Here is a 6,832-nt window from a genome sequence, read left to right on the forward strand (position 1 = left end):
CTTCCTTCCTTCCTTCCTTCCTTCTTTCCTTTTTCTTTCTGATGGAGTCTCACTATGGCCCAGGCTGGAGTGCAGTGGCAGGATCTCAGCTCACTGCAACCTCCACCTCCCGGGTTCAAGCTAAGTTTTTTTGTATTTTCAGTAGTGACGGGGTTTCTCCATGTTGGCCAGGCTGGTCTCAAACTCCTGGCCTCAAGTGATCTGCTGACCTGGGCCTGTCAAAATGCTGAGATTACAGATGTGAGCCACCTCTCCTGGCCACATACTCTTTTTCTTTGTAAGTCATTTAAATCTATTTAACTCCCAGCACTTTGGGATGCCAAGGCAGGTGGATCACCTGAGGTCCAGAGTTCAAGATCAGCCTGGCCAACATGGTGAAACCATGTCTCTACTAACATTGCAAAAATTAGCTGATACGGTGGTACATGCCTATAATCCCAGCCACTCAGGAGGGTGAGGCTGAAGAATAGCTAGAATCTGGGAGGCAGAGGTTGCAGTGAGCCAAGATCGTGTCCCTGTACTGCACACTGGGTGATGGAGAGAGACTCCATCTCAACAAAAAAAACCAAAAAACTATTTAACTTTTTACTAAGAATACAGATTACTTTCAATAAATAAAAATTAATAAACGAGAATAAATGGCATTTTAAATGGGCAGAAGGGAAAGAGAATATCTCAGTTAAGAGAAACAGCAAAGACATGAAATAGAAAATACTAAGTAGATCTCCCTAGGGAAGAGAGAGTCCCCACTGGGAAGTAGTCAAAGGTAATTTTAATAGCTATCATTTATTGAGTACTTGCTATGTGCCAGACACTCTGCTAATCACTTTGTACACACTATATCACTCGTTTACTTACTAACCAAATAAGGCAAGTACTACTATTATCTTCCATTTTAAAGGTAAAGAAACTGAGTGGTAATGGAACAAAACTCAAAGTTGTGCTCAAAGTCACAGCTAGGAATTAGCAAAGCAAAGTCCCTGGCATGGTGGCTCATGTCTTTAATCCCAGCACTTTGGGAGGCTAAAGCTGGCAGATCACCTGAGGTCAGGAGTTCAAGACCAGCCTGGCCAATGTGGTGAAACCCCATCTCTCCTAAAAATACAAAAATTAGCTGGGTGTGGTAGTATGACCCTGTAATCCCAGCTACTTGGGAGGCTGAGGCAGGAGAATTCCTTGAACCCACAAGGTAGAAGTTGCACTGAGCCGAGATCACACCACTGCACTGTAGCCAGGGTGACAGAGAGAGACTCTGTCTCAAAAAAAAGAAAGTGGCAGAGCAAAGAGACAAAGAGATCCATCTGACAACAAATCCATACTCTTAGCCACTATGTTTTGAAGCATAATTGACAAGATTTAATCACTGAAATAATTTATAGAACAAAGGAGAGGGATGAATCCAAAATAACTCTAAGGAATTAAGACTTACATACTGGGAAAATGATGACTATTGACTACATCCAGGTAATTTGGTGGAAATATAGCAATGAATGTGAGAAAGATGATATGATTCCTGCTCTCATGGAGCTTACTGTCTGTCATACATAGGAAAATCACTCAGGGGAACCTCAGTGGAGAAAATTATCAGTTCATTTTTAACTATGTTGAAGTAACAACAGGGTATTCAAATAAAAAATGTCCAGCATGCGTGGAAAATGTGGTGTTATAGCTTAGTATAATATGCTGTAAACCTCAAAAATCTATTCCTGGTCAAGAGAAATCAGAATTGTAACAAGCTATTTCATTTAATGCTTCAGAAATTCTGCATGAGCTTTAAAAGTACAGTTTCGGTGTTAGCTGGGCTGAAAGCAAGATTGCAGGAGTTTATAGGTATAAACTGTTCATTTGCAAAGCTTGATGGTGGAAGGAATAAAAAAAGGTTGTACAATAGTGTAGGAGGGCTGTCAGGAGGGTTAAGCAACTTTTCTTTTCCGAACCTGAGGAGATCTACACGTGTTTAAATGCAGAAAAGGAAAAATTCTGTAGAAAGGAGAAGCTAAAGAAGATAATTGAGGAAACTGGAGTGAAATGAGGTAGAAAGGGGTGAACTAGAGCGCACAAGGCTCAGAATCGAGAGAGGAGCAGGGAGTGTTCTTCTTTAAGATGATGAAGGCTGAGAGAAGAAAAAGCAAATCAAGTGGTCTTAGGTGAAGAAAATGCATGGGACTATGTGGTCTTTACCTTTTGAGCAAAGCTGTGTTTTTATGAGAATGGGCAATTGGAAAAGGGGATGGGGTTTCAGAAGGAATCAAAGAATACAGTTTGAGGTTCAGAGCTGAAAATTAACAAACCTTTTGGATACTCCACAGGCCCACTTCAGCCACTTTCTACTGTTTTAAAATAATAGCAGATTGTACCATCCTCCAGTCTTCCTGATCAATTAATTCAAATTTTATCTCACCCAGGCCAACATTTAGGTACTAAGACTCAGGCAGGATGCCATCAAAATCCATTAAAAATGGCTCTCTTCCCAGCAGTGATAGACATGCAAACTCGCCTTAACAATCAAATCCAACCTTGAATTAATTAATATCTCTGTTGGTATCTGTTTTATTTTTAAGCCGTATAGTTCTTACTGGCTCAATTTCTAGCATTTGCAATTCCATTTGGCACTCTTCAGCAAGAATTTAGCCTGCCTTACTTTAAAAAGAGTTTGCCATTTTGGTTCCAGTTACTTCTTGTCACAGGCTATAACTGTGCACAAATTACACCAACATACACTGAAAATACACCAACATACACCAAAAATACACCAACATACACAAAACAGAACAAGCACTAGGGAATACTGACAATAAGTGAATGATTATCTATGTGCTGTTAAGGAGAGAGCCCTGAACTGAGATCCAGGAGATGTCAGTTCTACCTGTGTAGAGTTTTTCCTGGACAAATCACTTACACTTTCTGGACCCTATTTTCCCATGTGAAAATGAGGGAATTAGATGACATGAAATTGCTTCTGATTAAAATTTTATGAATTTTACATGCCATTTCAAAGTGGATATAATTTTAGGTTTCCAAGTAGCAATATTTAGATTGCTGTTAGAAACGTTCTAAATTCCTGGCCAACTCTTTGGCTACTGCCTGTGAATCAGAGTAGATCTGTACCTCAGGTCATCTCTCTAAGCAACTAGATATGCTACTCGAAAGTTCTGTCCACATGGGAAAATTTGTCTCTTCCATTGTCTTTTATGGGCATTCCATGGTGGGTGCAGTCTGCCCATTTCAGCTGGCACCACCTTAACTGTGCAAAGTTGTGTGTAAACCAGACTCATGTATTTTTTTTTCTTCAGTCATTTGATCATAGGTAACTCACCATAAGGCCACAGGTATGGATTGAGGGAGGGGCAGCAATATGGCAGGAGGAAGTGCCATGGGAGCCTGAACCACTTGCTTATGAAACTAACTTATTTCAGTCAGGTACAGTGGTTCACACATGTAATCCCAGCACTTTGGGAGGTCGAGGTGGGCAGATCACCTGAGGTCAGGAGTTCGAGACCAGCCTGGCCAACATGGTGAAACCCTGTCTCTACTAAAAGTACAAAAATTAGTCGGGCATGGTGGCAGGTGCCTGTAATACCAGCTACTTGGGAGGCTGAGGCAAAGAATCCCTTGAACCTGGTGGGTGGAGGTTGCAGTGATCTAAGATCATGCCACTGCACCCCAGCCTGGATGATAGAGCAAAACTCCATCTCAAAAAAATAAAGAAAGAAAAAAAAGAAACTAACTTATTTCTTCAGGCCCTGTCCCGCATATATACCTTCCACAAGATGATGAAATACCACTGAGCATACCAGACTGTATGGCCAGCCAGATCAGATAACACTCAGTTTGTGACTGGCAGCTGTGTCATCATACCTGGGTAGACATTCCATCTCTACTAGACTTCATCAGCAAACCAGGAAATTCTTCTAAAAAAGAGAGCTCCCATCAAAACAGGAAATAGAGGTAAGCAAGGCAGCCATCACAATAGGTATCTACTAGTCCTTCTCAAACTCCTTTTATCATCACTGCATTTTTCTAGCCCCTGCCTCAAGTGTACAGGGCTCTTCTGCAATCCCTTCCACCCTTATGAGTTGAGGAATGAGATCTGATAAACCTCTTCAATTTAAGAATTTGAGTACTTCTAAAAGTGTGCAAATGTTTATAAGAACCACAGGGAATAAGCAATGCTGGGTCTATGATGATGAGACCTTAAGTATCAATAGGTAAGTTTTTGAGTGTATTCATTCACCTACTGCCTCTTGAATGACAACTTGTAAGTGACTGCCAAGTATTCTATGTAATACCTTCTGTTTTATATTTGTGGCAAGGTCTCTGCTCCAATGGGCTCACCTTTCAATTTTCAACACCTTCTTACTCCACCCGCCCCCCACTGGACTACTGTACCGGTGGTTTAAGAGAATCTTCCTAATCAATGCTAGGGGGAACACAGAACACCAACAATAAAAGAAATGCATCAAATAAGTACTTACACTGAACATTTAATTAAAATTCAGAGTAAAGCTACTTTCTTGACTGTGTGTGTACATAAATACATATAGATAGCCCACAGTCACCCAGGCAACCGGATAGAATGTAGGACTTTAAAGGTGCAATGGTCTTGTCATTCTTAACAAGTTAATTAGCCTCTCTCCTACAGAACACTCCTAAGACTATGATTGGTAATGTCTGAACTCCTGCTCAGCTATAAGTCATAATTAGTAAGTAGGCTATTTCTCTGGTAACTGTCATTCCTTGATTGCTGAGCAATCTTCTATCCTTAATGACTGTTGTATTTTACCATAGAGCAGGCATGCTTCTAATGAACCCCAGGTATCCACAGGAAGTTTTAGCTAGGCCTAATTACTATTAATCTCTTGCAGACCAATTCACCTTCCCATCCCAATATTGCTATCCAAATGAAATTAAGCTTAAAGAAATAGGTCACGAAAGAGTGGAATAGTTTAAGGACCAAGTGTATGTACGTTCATCAGGCAACAGTTTTCTTTTTCTCTTTAAGCACTGGATCATTGGGTTTCTTATCTCTTTGGGGCTGCCTACTTGAGTTATTTCTCAGTTCACCAGCAATCTAGTGTTCAGGACTCTTTATTTTTTTATTTTTTGAGATGGAGTCTTGCTCTGTAGTCCAGACTGGAGTGTAGTGGTGCAATCTTGGCTCACTGTAACCTCTGCCTCCTGAGTTCAAGCAATTCTCCTGCCTTAGCCTCCCAAGCAGCTGGGACTACAAGAGCATGCCACCATGCCTGTCTACATTTTTTTAATATTTTTAGTAGAGATAGTGTTTTGCCATGTTGGCCATGCTGGTCTTGAATTCCTGACCTCAAGAGATCCTCACACCTGGAGTTCCCAAAGTGCTGGGATTACAGGCATGAGCCACTGCACCTGGCCCTAAAGTACAGGACTCTTGATCATGCCCTGATTCATCCTCTTTAGGGATGTGCTTCCCAGGTAGTGTGCATATTTGTAATACCTGTGGAATCCCTGCCCTATCTAAGAAAAAAAAAAAGTCCAAATAAAACCTTCCAGGAAAATGGATTCATGGTCATTTCTATTGGTGATCTAAGGATTGCATAAGTTTAAGAATGTTTAGAAACAGGCAAAAGTTGGCCAGGTGGCTCACACCTGTAATCCCAGCACTTTGGGAGGCCGAGGCTGGCGGATCATTTGAGGTCAAGAGTTGAAGGCCAGCCTGGCCAACATGGTGAAACCCTGCCTCTACTAAAAATACAAAAATTAGCTGGGTGGTAGTGGCTCATGCCTGTAGTCCCAACTACTCGGGAGGCTGAGGCAGGAGAATCGCTTGAACCCAGGAGGCAGAGGTTGCTGTTAGTGGAGATTGCACCACTGCACTCCAGTCTGGGCAACAGAGTAAAACCTGGCCTCAAAAAAAAAAAAAAAAGAAAAAGAAAAAGAAACAGACAAAAGTTAAGCAAACTGCTGTGATTATGGGGTTATGAGATTGTGTATATTTGGGATCTTTATGTGTACCTCGTATTTCCATAATGTAGTCACACGGTGACCTCTAGCATTTTTTAAAGGAAGATATATACTTACCTGAATTGCATCCTCAATGGCAGTGATGGCAAATACATGGCACATATGTTACCAGTTGCCACTGCTCACTCTCTGCTCCCACCTTCATAACAAATAGTGCTAGTCAAGCACTCTTCGTCATTGAATTTGAAAGTAATACCATAATGTTTTTCAATCCAGCCCTCTACACAGCCATGTCAATAGATCAGAGTAGTCATTTGAGATGAAATCCATTTGTCATTTCTGTTCTAACTTTAAGAGGTCGTATGTACATTGTCTTAATTAAAGAGCAGGGGTAGCAAGGCATAAAATCTGATTCAAACTAGCTCAGAAAAGGGAGATTTATTAAGAATACAACAGATAATATTAAAATGTCTGGACTCTGAAGTACAGCCAGGCCACAAAGTAATTAAAACTGGAATTGCCAAGCAGGAGCTGAGATTGTTTGTTCTTTTTCTCAAAGTCCACTGTATTAGTTGAGAAGTTCTCCAGAGAAACAACTGATAGGATGAAGAGGAGATTTATTATGGGAATTGGCTCATGCAATTATAAAGGCTGAGAAGTCCCAGGATCTGCCATGTGCATGAACCTGGCCACAAAATATACCCTTTTTTTATAACAATACTAATAACATTGGATTAGGGGCCCACTCTACTGTAGTATGACGTCATATTAACTACATTTGCAATGATGCTATTTCCAAATAATGTCACATTCTGGGGCACAGGGGGTTAGGAGTTCAATACATGAATTTGGGGGCACACAATTCGACCCATAACACCAGTGCCATCACTCT

This window comes from Cebus imitator, unplaced genomic scaffold (assembly GCF_001604975.1).
Source record: "Cebus imitator isolate Cc_AM_T3 unplaced genomic scaffold, Cebus_imitator-1.0 Scaffold262, whole genome shotgun sequence".
NCBI classification, from domain to species: Eukaryota; Metazoa; Chordata; class Mammalia; order Primates; family Cebidae; genus Cebus; species Cebus imitator.